Source organism: Oryzias latipes, chromosome 22 (assembly GCF_053564925.1).
Source record: "Oryzias latipes strain Hd-rR chromosome 22, Olatipes_Hd-rR_3.1".
NCBI classification, from domain to species: Eukaryota; Metazoa; Chordata; class Actinopteri; order Beloniformes; family Adrianichthyidae; genus Oryzias; species Oryzias latipes.
Window position 1 is genome coordinate 8,480,824 of NC_136258.1, and position 21,088 is coordinate 8,501,911.

Consider the following 21,088-nt stretch of genomic DNA (forward strand, 5'->3'; position numbering starts at 1 on the left):
AAATAAATACATTGTTAACCCTCCTGTTATGTTCATTTGTGAGGAACAGAGATGATGTTCCTGGGTCAATTTGATGTTTGAGGTATGTTAAGTGTTAAGAGGATGTTAAGTGACTCAGAGAATCAGCAAACTTTTTTTTACAGTAAGATCTTTAAGGCTAACAACATAATATTCTATTTTCCAATGATTTCATAAATTGAGAAATGCAATAAAAATGAAAACTGTTTCTACAAATACAGGATGAAAACAGAGTATTAGTTAGCCAATGATGCTTCATGAAAAGAATAAATAAATAAGTTTGAGAAAAAATTACTGTGAAATTATTAGATAAACAGTCTGCTATGATTGTGTCATATAAGGTTGTGAAAGTTAAAATGCGACTTATAGTCCAGTGCGACTTATCTGTGTTTTTTTCTACTTTATAATGCATTTTTGGGCTGGTGCGACTTATACTCCGGTGCGACTTATAGTCCGGAAAATACGGTACATTAGGGAGCAGGCGGTTTTTACTCAGATTCAGTCGCTGCTTCCTGACTGCTGAGAAACCCAATTGTTTTATGGATTTCTCTCTGTAAAAGCTCAAGAGGGGAGGGTCTGTCTTCTTCTTGGTTGAAAGTGGGATTCTTGCTCCTGCAGTTGTGCTCCTTAGATGAAATGTGAAAATGTGAGTTTTCTGCGTGAAGCAACTCCACGTGCTTCACAGGAGTCACAGTCAGACGGCGGCTGATCTGCCAGTAGGAGCCAAGAAGACGTTTGACCTGAAACTATAAATACAAAAGTGACGACAAAACTGGAGGATTTGGACTGTTCTGTGGTTCTGACTGTTTTGACTTGGGTTCATGTCACAAACATCTTTCCTGCTGTGGGTCAAACTGTAAGAATGCATGACAGCATGTTAGAGAAAGGGAGACACAAAGGGCCGTTTCACATAGGGGGGAACACTGGGGGGCTGAGCACACACCCTCACACATGACTAGGGAACTTTATGAAGTAAAAAAAACTTTTATTAAAGTTTCTTAAGGATTGTGCCACAGCGTCTGAAGACAAATGTTGCAAAATGTAAACTTAAACATGACGATGTAAACAACATCTCAAACATTATTACTGATGTTCAAGAAGACAAAAGGATCAGTTTTGATATTGCAGACAATTACTCCTTTTTTTTTTTAAACTTTCCTGTGTCTCACAACCACCAACGGTTCCGGTTCTGTCAGCTTACATCGTGGGATTCTGTGTTTAAAGATAAAAATCATCCTGCTGCTGTTTCTCTCCATGACTGCAAAAAAGGATTGACTGTTTTCAGTCCTTTGCAACTTTTAGAACAGTCTGTCGTATTTCCTGTACCTCTCCTCTCATCCGTCTCTTCCCTAAAGGCTTCATCACTACAGAACATTCCAGCCGCTCAAATGTTGGAAGTTGAGTTCTTTATCCCTTGTGCTATCTTAGATGACCCCCCCTTACATTGAAGTGTTCTCCCTACCATGACAAAGGTGGATAAAGGTGGAAAGATTTCATGTAATCCATGGACACCAGTGAAGATCACAAATCATTGAAGAAAAAAGGTTCAGAGCACTGTCTAGTGGGTCTAGATGACCCAACTCCCAACGGTAAAGTGCCTAGGATAGCACAAGGGTTACAACGCTCTTTTGTGCTTCCCAAACGTCCCTGACGGAAAGCAGTGAGGTTTCACCTGCCGTGGCCCTGAAATCACTGACTTCAGTTGGGGCGCTACCTGTTGTTGTCTTCCTCATCTGACTCATCTTCACCTCCTCCATCTGTCTCCTGCTGACCTGTTTTCCTTGTTCTTCGTCCTGTAAAGTTTAACCTACTCAAAGGTTAAACTTTATTAACTTTCTCCTATCTTGACATTTGGACTTTATTCCTGCTTGGAAACACATGCGTATGTGAGAGATATAAATGCAAATGTAACAATATTTGATTTTCCTAAGGAAATCTGTGTAAATGCAAATACATGTAAAAAGTCTTTCGATGACGTGGAAGTGAGCATTCAAAGCAAATCAAATGGCGCGAGGATTCTTCCCAACGCCCCAGTGCTGTCATGAGACCGGCCACGTGTTGATGAAACTTTGACATTTCTAGCACATTTACCTGCTTCGTGTGTCGGGACATGTTCTTCCCGCCCTCTGCAGCCACCACCAGAGTAGAACAGTCGTTGGATCTGAGAGCTCATGATGGTGAAAAATTAAAACTTTTAGGAAAATGATCTAACAGAAAAACTGCATCCTTGTAGGCCTGTGTTTAGGTCAGTGCTTCTCAATTATTTTTTGTAAGGCCCCCCCCTAGGAAAAAGAAAATGCACCACCCACTCGCCGCGGTGACTCTAAATAAGATCGGTATCTATAAAAATTGTGTAAATATACCTAAAATTGTATCTTTTAACAATAACAAAAGAAAAAAGCAATTTAAATTCAATTTCAACAAATATTAACTTTATTTAGCCACAGAAACCCTGTTATAGTCTAAAACAGGAAAGAAGCTTAAAATGCCTGAAATTAAAAAAATCTGTTGGTCCTCATTTAAACTAGAAACATTTTTGACCAACTGAACCATTTGATGATGAGAAAAATAATTCAATCAATAAACAATATTAAATGTAAATTGATCTGAAACATTAACACAGCAGCACCAATATATTTAACGTTTTTAGTCTGAAGAAATAGGTAAAAAACATTGTTTTGATTTTTTTTCTAAAAAATGGATTGTTTATTTATGATCTCATAAAGTGCAGCTGTTTTCCTGCATTACCTGCTGTCTTTATGTCAAATACTGACACCAACTAAACGACAGACAGACACAGAATACATTTATGGAAAATAAAGACACTTCATAAAAATGTCTACAATAGTTCATAAAGAATGACATTATTAGCATGAGCTGAGTAATCTAAAGGCACGCTATGATGCAGGTGTTGCACAACTGAGGCTGTGCTCCATTCCACCTGCAGACTGAGCCCACTACCCCTCCCCTCTCCTTCTAACACACGCACACGTGTGTGACAGGAGACAGGAGCAGTTGCAGGGACGGCCGTTCATGGTTTTAGGCTGTTACAAACTCTGTCATGTAACATCATGGGGAACTAACAGTGGAGCAGATTTTTTTCCAAGCACTGAGCTGCTGTCACCACCGCCCCCCGCTAAATTTGCGCCCCGGGCAATTGACGGTATTGCCTGTGCCTAAAACCGCTCCTACTGCGTGACCCCCCTGGCATTGCGTCGCGCCCCCCACTATTTGAGAAGAACACCTCTATGTTTGGGTGTGTCCGGCTGAATTCATACAAACAAAAGGTAATTCCAGAGCCACAGGCTGAGCCGAACAGAACAAGTCCAAGTCAGTACTGAGCACAAAGAGACAAGGAAAGCATTACTCTCTTCACATCTGTGCTCTGAAAGCAACCGTGACCCTAAAATACAAGCATGTGGTACCACAGCAAGGTTCATCTGCATGTTCATGGGAAACAGGCAGGTCTCATTAACAGTTTTTTTTGTTTAACATTGATAGAAGAAGAAAAGTCTGTCTGAATGACCAAAACTAAAAGATACCTACTTGTTTCTCATGAATGTGATTAAACATCAACAGGACTTTATAGTGAATACCAAACAATAAGCCAACAGAAATTATTGAAATGAGAAATTGAACTCTATATGACTTTAAGCTAGACATATTTCTTAATCATGTAACCATCAACAAGTACAACCATTACAGCTTAAACTCAAACTGTTACCAAGGAGACAGTCCACTCAGACAATGTTGCCTCCTTCAGTGTCACATCCAGAAACACTCAACAGTCTTCGTCAGTGAAGAAGATTCTCATCTTCTCACCAGCTTCCTGCTCTGAAGGAAACATCTTCATTCATCATCATGGACAGCAAGACCAACCTCTGTAGAAACACAATCCTCTAGTTCCAAACTAAAGAAATGATCCCTGCAAGTAGAGTCTTAGTTAGTTCTGGATGTTGTTTGTCCTCTTCTGTCTGCAGACAGGAACTCCTACTCCTGGTGACCTCTGTTAGTTTGTTGAAACCTTAAATTATTTTTGAACTGTAAACATCTGCAAATTTAAGAATAATGTCATAATAGTCTGGATGTGACACTGAAGGAGGAAACATCTGTCTGAGTGGACAGTTAGTCTGTTGGAAAATTAAATAGCTTCTGTCTATGAATCTTGAACTGTAATCGTTCACACTTCAAAGAATGATTTTTAGAGTGTTTAGAATGTAACTGAACACTGAATAAATGTCTTTGCCATGTATAAATGTATCCTTTTATACAACACTGAGAACTTCAAACAGAAAACACTGATGATAAAACATAACAGAAAGTACACTGTAAAAAGTGATTCTTAGACTAAAAAGATTTTATCGGGATGAGTCCAGTACTTTTTGCTTTAGTGATTAGACTCAGAATGATTTCTTCTTTATTCTAGCTGTGAACTCCATCCTTCCATCCATCCATGTTCTTAACCCACTGATTCCCTTTCAGGGTCACTAACCTGGCTATTGTTGGTCAAAGACAGCGTTCAGCCTGGACAGGTCACCAGTCCATCTCAGGGCACACAATAAATAACACATAGTTTGGAGTAACCAATCAACCTGTGAAGCATGTTTTTGGACTGTGGGAGAAAGCCAGAGAAATCCCATATATGTACAGGGAGAACATGCAAAGAAAAGACCCAGCTGGGATTTGACAGCCAGAGGCATCTCGCTGTACAATTTCAGCTCAATATATATAGATATTAGAGAACGAGGATGTCAATCCTCTACCTCTCATGCGTTACCTGAGCCATTTAAGCTAATTAAGACCTGCTATACAAATGTCTTCATGCTGCAGTCTGACTGGAGAAGAAATGTCTTCAATCATTGTCCAAGATTCAGTTCATCATTTGCTTTCATCCATAACAGACTGTCAGCTGTTTTAATGGACTCATGCAGCAAGGAGTTAAAGTGAAAGTTTAATTTATCTAAATTAACTTGTCAACAGTTTGAAGCTGCACTGAAATGTTGACTTTGAGAAATAGTCTGTAAAAAAACCTTCTGAACAAAATTGGTATTTTTGCATCCAGGTACAAGAACAGAAACCATCAAATCCATTGAACAACCTTAAGTCCACTCAGACAATGTTTTCTCCTTCAGTGTCACATCCAGAAACACTGAACAGTCTTCATCAGTGAAGAAGATTCTCATCTTCTCACCAGCTTCCTGCTCTGAAGGAAACATCTTCCTTCATCATCATGGACAGCAAGACCATCCTCTGTAGAAACACAATCCTCTAGTTCCAAACTAAAGAAATGATCCCTGAAAGTAGAGTCTTAGTTAGTTCTGGATGTTGTTTGTCCTCTTCTGTCTGCAGACAGGAACTCCTACTCCTGGTCACCTCCTGCAGGTCACAGACTGCTAAGTTAACAGTTTGCTCACACAATTCCTGCTTTAGTTACTTCATGGAGAGTAAAGATGAACATAGGATGTGGCTCAGTGAAGGTTACTGGGATGTCTTCCTCAAACGTCTACATTCTAATGCACTAAAAAGACTCCTGAAGTTCCAGAAGGACCAATCCATCTGTGATCAGATAGATGAAGGCTTTAGGATGACTGCTAATCTCTGAGACAGCTGAACCCAAACAAAGAAGAAGGATAGTTTGACACAACTGGGCAAAAATGTTGGGGAATACTTGGTGTAGTTGAAGCTATTTCACCATTTCATTTATAGGTGACTTAAATGATTTAAAAGAGTTAAAATGCTTTTTTTCCAGAATCAAGCTACAGTTTGCAGATCACAGGTGTGAGTCTGTGACCTGCAGATAACCGGGAGCAGTAGTTCCTGTCTGCAGATAGAAAGTAAAACAGTTCAGTGGTGGGTTGCAGTGTGCACCTGTACAGCAAGGCAGGATGTTCAGTGTGATGCTGATGAGAGTCTGTGGTCAGACAGATGGCAGCAGGCAGAGATGTAAACAAGTGGAGGGAAACTCCAGCAGTTCTATAATTTACCAGTTTCAGTTTGATTTATTTTTCCATCCTGCCAACCCGGTGTGTGGGCCCCCAGGTCCAATGACAGGCTAGAAACTGAACAGTACTGGAAAAGTATATGGGTGAAAGAGACAGCACATCACAGCAATGCCCAGTGGCTGGTCTCTCTGACAAAAGAACATAGCAACCTCCCTGAACAGAATCGAGTAACCATCACAGTCTGAAAAACATTGCCAAAATCAAAAACACAATGTCAAAGCCAGACCTGGAGATACTTATTCATGCATTTGTCTCCAGTAGGTTAGACTACTGTAACGGCCTGCTCACCGGCCTCTCCAAACGAGCTGTAAGCTTCAAACAAGCTCTTCAACGAGCTGTAGACTTCAAAGCAGCTCTGCTTGTGTACAAGCTTCTCCATGGCCGCGCACCAAAGTACATCTCTGACATGTTAGTGCCATATGAACCATCTTGTACTCTGAGGACCTCAGGGACCGGCCTCCTGTTGATTCCCAGAGTCAGAACTAAACAAGGGGAATCAGCGTTTCAATATTCTGCAGCTAAAATCTGGAACAGCCTCCCTGAAGTCGTAAGACAGGCCTCTTCTGTGTTCATATTCAAATCTAGACTTAAAACATTTCTGTTTAGCCGTGTATATGACTGAAAGGTCCTATCTGCACTTTTCTTTCCTTTCCTTGCTTTTTTTTTTTTAAATCAATTTTCAAATTTTTTCTTTTCTTTTAAAGTAAATTTTACGTTGATTATTTCTATGATGTATTGTGATTTTAATGCATTTTTCTGTTTTGTGAAGCACGTTGAATTTCTTTGTGTACAAATTGTGCTATACAAATAAACTTGCCTTGCAGACATCCAAGAAAGAGTCTCAGTTATGAAGAACTGGACACCACCGGGCCCTGACATGATACATGCCTACTGGCTAAAGAAACTCACCGCAGCACAAATGAACCAGTTCTAATCCAGAAAGATCCCTCATAGGGTGCAGTCCCATCCAACTACCGGCCAATAACCCGTCTGTCCACAACATGGAAGCTCATGTCAGGCATCATTGCAACCAAGATAAATAGGCACACGGATTAATACATGAGCAACACACAGAAGGGCATTGGTAGAGACTCCAGAGGAGCCAAACGCCAACTCCTGGTCGACAGAACAGTCGCTCAAGACTGCAGGTCACGACACACCAACCTGTGCACAGCCTGGATTGATTATAAGAAAGCCTATGACTCAATGCCACACGTGGATCACTGAATGCTTGGAGCTGTACAACATCAACAGGACTCTAAGAGCCTTCATAGGAAATTCGATGAAGCTGTGGAAAACCGACCTTGAAGCCAAGGCAAGCCACTTGCACAAGTGTCCATCAAATGTGGGATATACCAAGGTGATGCTCTGTCCCCACTGCTGTTCTGCATAGGTCTGAACCCCCTCAGCCAAATAATCAACAAGACTGGCTGTGGATACCAACTCAGAAATGGGGCCAACATCAGTCACCTCCTCTACATGGATGACATCAAGCTATATGCTAAGAGCCAGCGTGACATTGACTCCCTGATCAACACCACCAGGATCTACAGTACTGACATTGGGATGTCATTCGGGCTCAAGAAATGCAGCCGGATGGTGACAAAGAGAGGCAAGGTAGTCCACACAGGAGGGGTCTCACTCCCAGAAGGAACAATAGCAGACATCGAGGACAGTTACAAGTACCTTGGAATTCCGCAGGCAAGTGGCAACCTGCACCCTGAGACTGTATGCTAGCCCCAAGGAAGGAGGCCGAGGACTAGTGAGCGTAGAAGCCACTATCCAGGATGAAACATCCAAGATGCATGAGTACATCAAGCTCAAAGCCCCAACTGACAGTGTGCGCAGAGGATACAGTGCTGGAGGACAGATCCTCATTGGAGGACAAACCCCTGCATGGGATGTACCACCGAACCATAACTGAAGTGGTTGATATTAAGAAGTCCTACCAATGGCTAGAAAGGGCTGGCCTACAGGACAGCACTGAAGCACTCATCCTGGCAGCTCAGGAACAAGCCCTGAGCACCAGAGCAATAGAGCCTCAGATCTACCACACCAGACAAGACCCAAGGTGTAGGCTGTGCAAAGAGGTGCCTGAAACAATCCAGCACATAACTGCAGGGTGTAAGATGCTGGCAGGGAGAGCATATATGGAGCACCACAATCAAGTGGCTGGAACAATATACAGGAACATGTGTGCAGAATATGATCTGGAAACCCCAAGGTCAAAATGGCAAACACCTGCGAAGGTGGTAGAGAATGGGAGGGTTAAGATCCTGTGGGACTTCAAGATCCAGACTGATAGGATGGTAATGGCGAACCAACCAGACATTGTAGTGGTGGATAAAGAACAGAGGAAAGCCGTTGTGGTGGATGTGGCAGTGCCAAGCGATGGAAACATCAGGAAGAAGGAACATGAGAAACTGGAGAAATACCAGGGACTCAGAGAAGAACTGGAGAAAGCCTGGAAAGTGAAGGTGACAGTGGTGCCTGTGGTAATTGGAGCACTCGGGGCAGTAACCCCCAAGCTGGAGGAGTGGCTACAACAGATACCTGGACAGACCTCAGACCTCTCAGTCCACAAAAGCGCAGTGCTAGGAACAGCTAAGATACTTCAGGATCCTCAAGTTCCCAGGCCTCTGGTAGAGGACCCGAACTTGGAGGAGAAACCACCCGCGGAGGGTGAGAGGGGCATTTTGTTTTTTTATATAATAGTATAGTTATATAATCTATCATAAATCATAGAACAGCCTTTCATGCAAATTTGTTTTTCTGTTGGTAATTGGTCTCAGCTAATAAGAAACATGATTTTATTATTGGTGTAAAGTAACAGTCCACTCAGACAATGTTTCCTCCTTCAGTGTCAAATGCAGAAACACTGAACAGTCTTCATCAATGAAGAAGATTCTCATCTTCTCACCAGCTTCCTTCTCTGAAGGAAACATCTTCATTCATCATCATGGACAGCAAGACCAACCTCTGTAGAAACACAATCCTCTAGTTCCAAACTAAAGAAATGATCCCTGAAAGTAGAGTCTTAGTTAGTTATGGATGTTGATTGTATTCTTGTGCCTGCAAACAGGAACTCCTGCTCCTGGTCACCTCCGTTAGTTTGTTGAAACCTCAAATTATTTTTGAACTGTAAACATTTGCAAATTTAAGAATAATGTCATAATAGTGTTCAGAACATAATTAAACTCTGAATGGATTTGCTTCAAAGATGTATAAACATGTCAATTTAAGCAGTGTTCCCCAACCTTTATGTGTCATGTGATGAGTTTGCATAATGGGAACTACAAGTCTTTCCTCTACCAATATGGCTGCCATACCAGCATGAAGGCTTTAGGATGACTACTAACCTCTCCTCTGAGACAGCTGAACCCAAACAAAGAAGGATAGTTTGACACAACTGGACAAAAATGTTGGGGAATACTTGGTGTAATTGAAGCTATTTCACCATGTCATTTATAGATTACTTAAATGATTTAAAAGAGTTAAAATGCTTTTTTTTCCAGAATCAAGCTGCAGTTTGCAGATCACAGGTGTGAGTCTGTGACCTGCAGATAACCGGGAGCAGTAGTTCCTGTCTGCAGATAGAAAGTAAAACAGTTCAGTGGTGGGTTGCAGTGTGCACTTTGTTGTACAGCAAGGCAGGATGTTCAGTGTGATGCTGACGAGAGTCTGTGGTCAGAAAGATGGCAGCAGGCAGAGATGTAAACAAGTGAAGGGAAACTCCAGCATTACTTGAAGTGATAATGTGAAAAGAGAATTTATGGTTACGGTTAACCATCACTTTCCATAACTTTCCATAACCTATCACTGAATTAGCAAAACTAAAAACAAACCCATTGGAGTCTGACTATTGTAGTCTGGCCGCTAAATCAACCCAGACACCTATTGGAACATCCAAGTTTGTCTGACTGTGTTGGTGTCTGACTGCAGGAAGGTAGGGAAGCCTACCGCAAACACAGGGGATCTTTATTCTCACTCTTTTTTTGATTTTTGCTCTAATATTTTAATTTACTGAAACATCTTCTGTGCTTTGGAGTCTTATACACACAATATCTTTGACTGTTTGGACTTTGATTTCTTCTTGCTGTAAACCATTTTCTTTACAGTAAACGCATATATAAAATCATGTACTACTACTTCATTCTGTGTTCTTTTTCTTTTTTAGTTTCACTTTTAGTTTGATTTATTTTTCCATCCTGTCAGTCCAACATGAAGGATGAGACTTTTCATGGTGATGTGCCTTAATGTCAAACTGTCTAAACATTTTGATCTGCAGGACCAACAGAACGCTAAAGGGACCATGTATTATAAGGACACTGACACTTTGAATGATACAAAAACTTACTTAAGGAGCATAGATTAAACGTTTTGGAGAGAGATGAACTTTTGCAGCTGTTGTGCTGAAGGAGTTGAGTCATTTTAAAGAATGACCAAAGAGTTTAGAGAATGTCCTTTCTGACAGAAAAATAAGCCAAAGTCATTGAGAATGGCCATATCATTGTGGTGGCTCTGTCTGTCTGAATGAGTCATTGATTAGCTTTTGTAACATGAGTTAAGTGTTTTGGGAGTGGGATGACACTTTGATGCTGCTCCAAGAGGCTTTGCTGGGTAATGTAGACCATTTTGGCAAAAGCACATGGACATCTGAGTACGTAGCCAGCTGAGTGTCCTTCCTCATAAACCCATCGTTTCTGATCACTTTCTGATTACCTTCCAGTCTACATTAGAACATGCTACTGCACCAGTGCAACAGTTTAGAGGAACATTATCTGACCGTTCTGTGTTCATGTTTAAACTCACAGTTCAACCAATACTTAGAAAACATTCTGAGAAAATACTCTGAGAGCAGCTTCCATAGCATCAGTCCTTGTATAAATGACCTGTTTGTTAATGATACCTTACAAGCTCTCAGGAGTAAACTCCACGTTGTTGCCCCCCTGAATCCTACGTTTGTTAGACAAAACCAAGTAGAGCCGTGGTTTAACGCTGAAACACGTTCTCTCAAACAATTAACCCGTGAGTTGGAAGGAGAATGGCGCCACTCCGGTTCAGAGCAGTTTCTGAATACCTGGAAAAATTGCCTCTTAAATGAAATGAAAAACCTCTGTATAGAGCTAGAACACAGTACGATTCAACATTAATATCAGAAAAAGAAAAAAAAACAAGATTTCTTTCTAGTACAATTGCTAGATTAACTCACAGTCAGAGCTCAGCAGAACTACACATTCCTTTTTCTCTCAGCTCTGATGATTTCCTAAAATTTATGTTAGTTCAATCTCAAATATTAGACACAAGTTTAATCAAGTTATTCCTACTCAGACTTCAGATTTTACAGTCCACTCAGACAATGTTTCCTCCTTCAGTGTCACATCCAGAAACACTGAACAGTCTTCATCAGTGAAGAAGATTCTCATCTTCTCACCAGCTTCCTGCTCTGAAGGAAACATCTTCATTCATCATCATGGACAGCAAGACCAACCTCTGTAGAAACACAATCCTCTAGTTCCAAACTAAAGAAATGATCCCTGAAAGTACAGTCTTAGTTAGTTCTGGATGTTGTTTGTCCTCTTCTGTCTGCAGACAGGAACTCCTGCTCCTGGTCACCTCCTGCAGGTCACAGACTCACACCTCCTCCAATCAGACTGCAGTCTGATCACATACCTTACAGTTTTTCACTCGCTCTAACTCACTTTTTGAAACAAAAATGACATTTTCAAAACCACCTGGACATTTTTCCACATGTCTTGGCATCAAAACAGATTCAACGTTTTTCATACAATTCATGAGATGTTTCCGTGGACGATATGCAAACACGCTGCTGAGGCCGACTGTAGGATGACGTCATGAAATGGCGGCACCAGCAAGGAGAGAAACGCGGGGGCCTAAGAAATTGAGTCACACCCCCCCCCCCCCCCCCCCCCCGAGTTGGAAAAGAATTCTATTCCATTCAGAGTTTAATTATGTTCTGAACACTATTATGACATTATTCTTTGATTTGCAGATGTTTATAGTTCAAAAATAATTTGAGGTTTCAACAAACTAACAGAGGTGACCAGGAGTAGGAGTTCCTGTCTGCAGACAGAAGAGGACAAACAACATCCAGAACTAACTAAGACTCTACTTTCAGGGATCATTTCTTTAGTTTGGAACTAGAGGATTGTGTTTCTACAGAGGTTGGTCTTGCTGTCCATGATGATGAATGAAGATGTTTCCTTCAGAGCAGGAAGCTGGTGAGAAGATGAGAATCTTCTTCACTGATGAAGACTCTTCAGTGTTTCTGGATGTGACACTGAAGGAGGAAACATTGTCTGAGTGGACTGTTACTTTACACTAGTATTAAGAAACTGTTATTTCTATTTATAAAAGCAGAAACCAATCACTGACAGCAGAACAACTCTGCATGAAAGGCTGTTCTATGATATCATTTCACTTAAAGTCAAAATTAAAATTCAGCTTGAAACTGTTGACATGTATTCAGTAAAATATGAGTAGTGTCAGAGTCACATTAGCAGACTGCTGGGATTTCCTTAAGATACATAAGTCTTCTCTCACTCCGAGCAAACTGACACCCATTTGGAACAACCCTGACATCCTGGGGAAATGCTGAACTTTCCAACCTGGAAGGCTGATGGAAACACATCCAGAACAAATAATTCATGATAAGATGATTCGTTCGGGCCAGATTGCATTTTACAAAAATTACTTTTTACAGTGATTCTTAATGTTTTTTTTCTCAGTATTTTCTGTTTTACCTTTTCAACATTGCAGATTAAAGGGCGTATACCATGCAAAAACAACTTTTTTGACTTTTTAAGTGTCTTTTAATGTTCATTCCTCACAAAAACAACCCCAAAGTGTTTTTTTGATCCATTCACTCATTTCTGAATATTCCTCTAAAAACCTGCTCTCTGAGCACCAGCCCCTCCCAATCCATGAAAACCAGTGGGTTCTCACTTTGTCACAACACAAAGATAGGAACTGCCCCTTCCAGGAAGAGTCTGTGCTGCCAGCTCCGCCCCCAGGCTAACAGACACGCCCACTTTCTCAATGGAGCTAGTGGTGATCGGCTAAACGCTTTCATTTATTTGACCAATATGAATGTCCATCTGTGTAAAAGTTCAGATTTTATGTTTTCGTGGGAGAAATTCAGACACGATGCTGAGGCCGACTCTCGGATGATGTCATAAAATGGGCGGCACCCACAAGGAGAGAAAGGCGGAGCCTCAGAGATTGAGGCGTCTTACTTCTGGGTAGGAAAATAGCTCAGAAATTGCTATTTTATTTTTTAAAAACTCATATGGTTTTAAAAAAAAAGGCCTTCTTTCAGACGGGACAGGTCACCAATCTGCCACTGATAACACACCCATTCACACCCAGGGGCAATTTAAAGTCACCAATTAACCTATGGAGCATGTTTTGGGATGTTGGGAGGAAGCCAGAGTTCCTAGAGAAAACCCACACATGCATAGAAAGAACATGAAAACTCCGCACAGAAAGATCCCCCATCGGTGTTCTGGTTCAGGTCCCCCAGCCGGGAGTTGACCTGAGGACCTTCTTGCTGTGAGGTAAGAGCGCTAACCACTGTGCCACCATCTTGTGTGGCATGTCTAACATAACCACATATAAGCAAATCCAGAGTTTATGTTCTAAGCATTTCTATAAAGTTATCTTTTGTTAATAAATAAACATAGTCCAAAATCCATTTCAGCTTTTACCAACTTAAAGTCCACTCAGACAATGTTTCCTCCTTCAGTGTCACATCCAGAAACACTGAACAGTCTTCATCAGTGAAGAAGATTCTCATCTTCTCACCAGCTTCCTGCTCTGAAGGAAACATCTTCATTCATCATCATGGACAGCAAGACCAACCTCTGTAGAAACACAATCCTCTAGTTCCAAACTAAAGAAATGATCCCTGAAAGTAGAGTCTTAGTTAGTTCTGGATGTTGTTTGTCCTCTTCTGTCTGCAGACAGGAACTCCTACTCCTGGTCACCTCTGTTAGTTTGTTGAAACCTCAAATTATTTTTGAACTATAAACATCTGCAAATCAAAGAATAATGTCATAATAGTGTTCAGAACATAATTAAACTCTGAATGGAATAGAATTCTTTTCCAACTCGGGGGGGGTGACTCAATTTCTTAGGCCCCCGCGTTTCTCTCCTTGCTGGTGCCGCCATTTCATGACGTCATCCTACAGTCGGCCTCAGCAGCGTGTTTGCATATCGTCCACGGAAACATCTCATGAATTGTATGAAAAACGTTGAATCTGTTTTGATGCCAAGACATGTGGAAAAATGTCCAGGTGGTTTTGAAAATGTCATTTTTGTTTCAAAAAGTGAGTTAGAGCGAGTGAAAAACTGTAAGGTATGTGATCAGACTGCAGTCTGATTGGAGGAGGTGTGAGTCTGTGACCTGCAGGAGGTGACCAGGAGCAGGAGTTCCTGTCTGCAGACAGAAGAGGACAAACAACATCCAGAACTAACTAAGACTCTACTTTCAGGGATCATTTCTTTAGTTTGGAACTAGAGGATTGTGTTTCTACAGAGGTTGGTCTTGCTGTCCATGATGATGAAGGAAGATGTTTCCTTCAGAGCAGGAAGCTGGTGAGAAGATGAGAATCTTCTTCACTGATGAAGACTGTTCAGTGTTTCTGGATGTGACACTGGAGGAGGAAACGTTGTCTGAGTGGACTGTTGCTTTGTTGAATACAGAAATAGCTTTTCATAACAAATCAAGAAGTAAAAACACTTGTGAATTATTCTGACAAGGTTAACTGTCTCCCTAGTTTATTATTAAACTCTGACAGTCCTCTTGAATTTGAATGTGAGATTTTACTTCAATGATATTTTTGGACTGCCGATTATTGTTTGGATAAAAACACCAAACTTTCATTGCTGCCTCCAGAAAAACAAGCCAACAGACTGAGAGGAAGGCACATTCCACGCCATTGTTATCTAATGTCATCAGTTCAGATTTATCAACAGAAGCTGACGGTTTCACAGAGAGAACTCAGACCCTGCTGACCTGGGACTGGTGGAAAAACCACAGAAAAGCATCCTCAGTGTCAGGGGGGGGTCACGTCTCCCTGTGGAACACAAGGGAGCAGATGACAGAAAACATCCCTCCAGAAAGCAGCTCCACGCTCAGACTTAGTTTGCAAAGGCTTACAGGAATGGCGTTATGTCCCAACGGTCTCAGTTGATAAAAGGGGAAATCCCATGATGCACTGGGATCCTTATCAGTCTGTGTGTAGATTTATCAGCCTCTTTCATTTCATGTTTGTGTTTGCTTTCTCTTTATTTTTTTATCTGCATTTTGCAAAGCTGGAGTTTAAAATGTTTTTTATTCTTAGCGTCAGGAAGCTGCACAAAAATCTGACACGTTACTCTGCGGCTGGAGAGATCGTAACTGTGCCTGGATGGAGGTCAAACATCTTTGATGGTTAAAACAAGGATTTTTTATTTATTTTTTTGATGAATTTTCTTGTGGGTGTTCTGTACTCCAGGGGGGTATTCCAGGAAGCAGGTTATGCTAGCTCCCACGGTAAGTTTGAGGCTAAGGAAGTTGATAACCTCAGTTTTCGGTCTCAGAAATTGAGGTATGTTTCAGGGTAGGTCAAGTTGCCATAGCAACTCATGCTCTGAACATAACTTGGTCTGGAGAAGGTTTAGTTGAAGGTTAGTTTGTTTACAGAGAGGTGAAGCAGCATGGCGTGTCCATTTGAAGATGATTTAGTGGATGAAGAAGCTCAGATAATACTTTTTCCACCATGAGAGGGTGATGAGATCACATATGGATGTTGGAAAATTCAACTTTTTCACTTTGATCTAACTTAGTTATTTGCTTCAGTTAAGATAAATTATTTGTTTGTTAAGTCAGTTTAAAAATAACACGTATTTATCAGACAGTTATTTTACTTTCATTCAAATTAATTCAATTAAGTAGGTGTAACTTTGGTGCTGCTGTTAGATCGGCACCGCAAGGGATTGTGGGATACCATATCCTTTGCCTGTCTGGACGGATTTTGGTTTAAGTGTGGGTTTTTGACCAAATGTGTTTAGTAGTTTAGCCGTTTTACTGTGTTGTGCCATGTTTTGCTGAGTTGTTTATTCCTACTGTGGTTATGTCTCTGAACCATGAGTAAGAATGAAGGAGAGGATGATGAGTTTATATAGCATCCCTACCAGACATTAGAGTAATGATTAAGACGGACAATTCTTTAGATAGAAGTATTTCATTAAAGGTGGCAAAATTGGATAAGTTATACATATTTGCGTCACAAGGAAAATGGAAAAAAGATCAGAAACTTGTGCGTTTACTTTGTCTGTTCTTCTACTACAAGCAGAAACTCTTTCTTTTGATGATGCAGCCGTGTTACTTTTTTGATGGACGCATAATCTTCATACGCCTTCATTAAAATCTCAGACTCCGTCTCACTTAAATATTGGGCTCTCTTTGGTTCTCCACGCGTTTCCATGGTGACTCCGGAAATCGGCGATCCATTGAGAATGTCTTTATGTACCTTCCGTGCACGAGCATTAACCCAGGGTTACCAAGTCGAGCGTAATTACGCCAACTCATATCCGGTCTTTTGGAACCGACATACCCAGAGTAAGCGAGTTCAGGCGGATTTTAGCCAGAGCTCAGGGTTAAACTCAGGCTGGTTTAAACATGCTTCCTGGAATACCCCCCAGCCCTTCTCTTTGTTTATGCTTCTTGCTTCACCTCAGAACTGTTGCTCCATGTCCTCACACAATGAAGAAAACTGAATTTAGAGCTACTTTTATACTTGGTTGGACAAACCATTGTGACCTATGAAAGCTGCTGCTTCTGTTGAGCTGCTGACACAAATGTTTTCCAACCTGCAGGTTTACCTCAGGTTCCTGTTTCAGTGTAATTTGTTTAATTTTAATCAAGAAGTCTGAAATCAGTTTCCAAATTTTCTTCTGTCGCTTCATTAAAAAGGGACTTAATTCCAGTATAGAAAGAATAACAGGATTTTTCTCTCACTTTCGATTGAGGTCAGAATGTGATAGTTTCACGTTTTTGTTGGGACATTGCGGAAAGTTTAGCTCGTGGGCGCCAGTTTAGCTCGTGGGCGCCAGTTTAGCTCGTGGGCGCCAGTTTAGCTCGTGCGGCGCCAGTTTAGCTCGTGCTGGTTTGCGCCGCCTTCCATCCGTGAAACCTGGGTTCGACTCCGGGCTGCTCCCTGTTCCCTTCTCTACCTCTGCCGGTTCCAAGCCCGGTTTGAGAAGGTTGCGTCAGGAAGGGCATCCAGCGTAAAACATTGCCAAATTTACCATGCGACTTGTTCGCTGTGGCGACCCCTGATGGGAGAAGCCGAAAGTGGAAGAAGAATTGTGGAAAGTGTTGAGTCGCTTTTGAAAAACTTTCATAATCTATGTTTTCTTGTGCAAACATGAGCTCTAAAAAGAAAACTGGAGGGATTTTAAGGCAACAGAGAAGACAGGTTTGCTGAACTTCTGCTTCCACAGAAACCGTCTCTGAAGCTTTCATCACATCACAGGCAGAGCAAGGAGGCAACAACTCTTCATCTCCACTTTTATCTTCTGCTTTGTTTTGTTCTCAAGACTCCAAATGAGGTTTTTATGTAATGCTCACCCAAGGCAATAAGAAAGATTAAATAAATGTTTTTTATTGATAGTTTGTCTTCGATCGGTTGTTAAAAAATCGTTCTTGTGTAAAAAAAACAAAGAAATTCCTGTCCTGATAAGCAAAAACAGTTTATAAAAGCTTTTAGCTGTGACGCAGCAACTGAAATGGGTGGGGCCAAAATATCTCTGCTCCGCCCCCTTTCTGATCATCCACTCAGACAAATAGATCCATGAACGTCTTTGTTTTCCTGGTCTGAGCTGGAATCTGGTTCGCTGTAGATGGTGATCCTGTGCACCAGGTCTCTGTATGCCACGTGTGTCAAACTCAAGGCCCGGGGGCCAAATGTGGCCCCCATGTCATTTTATGTGGCCCGCGAGAGCATAAAAGTTTTTAATTTCCTAAAATAAAAATTGATGTGTATTTATGCATATTTAGGGGGAATTAGACTTGAAATATGGGATTGGGCAACTATACATTAGGACTGTCCATATAACCTAACCTGACAGAATCAAATGTAAAAAGAATGCTAAAGTCACAAGCAAACATATGTTTTCTATGCAACTGTAATTGTCACTTTTAAAAAGTTATAATAAATAAATAATGAGTTATTTAACATTAAGGAGTAGGTACATTTATTTTTCATTACATTTAGTTACAAGTATAAGTTATATCTGGCCCTTTGAGGACAGACACTATGCTGATGTGGCCCTCAGTGAAAATGAGTTTGACACCCCTGCTGTTTGCAGACTCGTCCCCTCCTCTGATGAGACCAAGGACGGTTGAGTTGATGATGCTGTTGGAGTCCGGGGAGGTGCAGTCGTAGGTGTAGAGTGAGAAGAGCTTTGGACTGAGGCCAAAATATCTCTGCTCCGCCCCCTTTCTGATCATCCACTCAGACAAATAAAACCATGAACGTCTTTGTTTTCCTGGTCTGAGCTGGAATCTGGATCAGAACTGGACGGCTGGATAGATCTGATGCTGCTGCTGTTTTTCTTGTACTGCTAATGTTAGCTTGGGGGGCTGAAAGCTAGAGGGGGGAGTTTGCATACAGTTGGATGATGGGAAGGAGACGGCTTAGATCTGCGTCAACAGTCCTGCCTCAGACGTGAATTACTGATGAACTTCTGTTGCTCTGGAGAAACTATGTCCTAGAAAACTACAGTTTTTTTGTCTAAAAACGGCATCATCATCATCAAAAGACCACTGGGAAGAGTTTGGATATACATCAGAAGATGATCGGATTGGGATTTTAACAACCCGATCAACAACCCGATCAAAATCAATAAAAATTTGTTTTTTTCCTCTTTTTATTGCTTTGGTTGGGTAAAACATACAATCAATGTTTTTATGAATACCGGCAGATAAAGGGTTAACTTCTCAGTTTCAGAATATGACATCATCACATTTGACCGAAAAGTCCTGGATCAAACCGTCCGTCCGTCCCTGAAGAGAAGAAACCATCACCGAAGAGTGGGGAGAGGTGTGCCTTTGTGGGAGAGGAAGCAGAGGGGAATGCAGGGTTGTCATGGTAACAATGATGCCACTGACAGGAAGCGAGCCTGCGGAAGCCTCAGGCAACGAGTATAAGAAGTCTGTGAAGAAAACATCCAACTTGGACATGTCTGAGAAAGAAAGAAGGGTGTGAAAGCATTTAGGTTTTTACAGTCTCCATTTGAGTGAAAGAGGGAAGCCCATTTCAGAGGCAGAAGCCTCTTCTCCATCTTCTTCTGTAGCTCTTCAAAGGCCTGGTGAGTCTCAGAGGAAAGTGGAAGAACTAGAAAAAGAAATCAGAACTTCCTGTCACCATTTCCGAACATTTGCACCTTCTGGTCTCACAGTCTCCATCCCGCCTGAGGCGTGGTCATGAAGGCGCGGGCAGACATGGGAGTCTGGTCACATGTTGGGACATGAGTTGGATAAGAAAAGCATTTGGTTCCGTTTTAGAAATAGATTGTGAGCAAACACAAAATCCATCAGTCTGAGTATCACATGTGGGCGGAGCCCATGAAGGCCTGACACCATGCCTGTGCGTGTGTTGAGCCATTTATCAGAAATCTCAGGTTTCCATGCAGGAAAGGTTTCAAACGCTCTTCCCAGAGATCTACTTCCTGGAGATCTACTTCTCACTTCCTCGTTCTCCCTACTCTCCAGTTCTACCTGCACTTCTTGCTCCTAATTACCTGGACTGGTTAGTTTATTCCGCCAGGATCAAGAGAGACAGCTGAGTCAGCAGAAAGCAGTGCAGGGTTGTGGATCTTCAGAGCCAGGGTTGGGCCGTCCTGCCTTAGTCTGGTCCTGTCCAGACAGGTCCCTCTGTCGCTCCAGAAATAATGAATAGAAGAGAAAGTAACGAACATCAAAGAGATCCTAAACCCAGACTATCAAAGGTTTGTTTGGGCTGCGAAATCTGACTTGTTTTAACATGGAAGTCAGTGGGAAGTTGCTCCTTTCTGAAGCCAGCCCCCAGTGGTCATTTGAAGAACTGCAACACGTGACACCTGTGGGTCAGCATCAAAGCTAGAAACAGACGTTTGGAACACAAAGGGTTTGAAAAGCGTCGTGTCGTGGTTGTTGGTGACGATCTGTCACAAACGGTTTGATCCTTCTTCATGATGAGAGACACGTTTGTCCATTTGATGTCTATTGTGACACTGATCAAGATTTAGCTTTGTTGTTTTTATTGATTGAATACCGTCTCATCCGCCTTTCAGCTTTTCATCACCTCAGAGTTTTCAGTGTTGGCTAATGAATTAAGGCGGCTGTCAGGCTCCTCCCTCCTCACATCTGACCACAGAGGCCCTGCAGCAGACAGGGCCCACGCCGCCGGAACACAGCTCACAAATCATTTCACATCGGCATTCCCCACACAGGTAGAGCCCCGGCTCTCCACCGTCATTAACACAAGAGCCTGCTGGAATTTCCTCCCATTAGCCACGGCTGGCCGGCCTCCAGATGACGTCTGTTTCAGGAAAGCTCTTTGGATTTCAACAAAAAATGCAGACAGCAGCTTTGCAGCCGCGCAGCTCCGTCTGGGAAGGGCCCGGCTGCTGAACCGGAACCACTGCAGTCCGGATCGGTCACCTGTAGAGAGGATCAGACACAACATGGGATGCATCACATGTGAAAAGGAAGGTTCAAGGTTTTATTGCCGTTTGCACATACAGTACATCGGAATTTCCCTCTGGCATCTCTCAGCTCAGGGTGAAAATAAAAAAAAGACTAAATTTAAGAACAGAATCAAATTAAATAACAAAAGTATAAAATATAAATATAAATAAATATGAATATTGCAGCGTCCCAACTTTTCAGAAGAATTAGTGCACTTTTGTGGAGTTTAATAGTTTATTGCACTCGTTGTCCCAGCTGGATGGCAGGTCTTGTTGTGTGGTTCAGTCTAGTAGTCTTCCCTCTCTCATGTCCTGTGCCAGCATTCTGATTG

The 21,088-nt window shown here is 41.8% G+C and overlaps 7 non-coding genes across 7 annotated transcripts; 2 read left to right on the plus strand and 5 right to left on the minus strand.

Annotated features, from left to right (window-relative positions):
• Positions 1 to 3,753: 3,753 nt before the first annotated feature.
• Positions 3,754 to 3,959, minus strand: LOC111946892 (small nucleolar RNA U3). Its single transcript, XR_002872705.1, has one exon. It is a non-coding gene; the product is annotated as a small nucleolar RNA U3 (small nucleolar RNA).
• Positions 3,960 to 5,122: 1,163 nt separating this feature from the next.
• Positions 5,123 to 5,328, minus strand: LOC111946890 (small nucleolar RNA U3). Its single transcript, XR_002872702.1, has one exon. It is a non-coding gene; the product is annotated as a small nucleolar RNA U3 (small nucleolar RNA).
• A 3,525-nt stretch (positions 5,329 to 8,853) lies between these two features.
• On the minus strand, positions 8,854 to 9,059 carry LOC111946893 (small nucleolar RNA U3). Its single transcript, XR_002872706.1, has one exon. It is a non-coding gene; the product is annotated as a small nucleolar RNA U3 (small nucleolar RNA).
• A 2,308-nt stretch (positions 9,060 to 11,367) lies between these two features.
• Positions 11,368 to 11,573, minus strand: LOC111946887 (small nucleolar RNA U3). Its single transcript, XR_002872699.1, has one exon. It is a non-coding gene; the product is annotated as a small nucleolar RNA U3 (small nucleolar RNA).
• A 570-nt stretch (positions 11,574 to 12,143) lies between these two features.
• On the plus strand, positions 12,144 to 12,349 carry LOC111946891 (small nucleolar RNA U3). Its single transcript, XR_002872703.1, has one exon. It is a non-coding gene; the product is annotated as a small nucleolar RNA U3 (small nucleolar RNA).
• A 1,408-nt stretch (positions 12,350 to 13,757) lies between these two features.
• Positions 13,758 to 13,963, minus strand: LOC111946888 (small nucleolar RNA U3). The gene has a single exon (XR_002872700.1). It is a non-coding gene; the product is annotated as a small nucleolar RNA U3 (small nucleolar RNA).
• A 554-nt stretch (positions 13,964 to 14,517) lies between these two features.
• Positions 14,518 to 14,723, plus strand: LOC111946889 (small nucleolar RNA U3). Its single transcript, XR_002872701.1, has one exon. It is a non-coding gene; the product is annotated as a small nucleolar RNA U3 (small nucleolar RNA).
• The last annotated feature ends 6,365 nt before the right edge of the window (positions 14,724 to 21,088 follow it).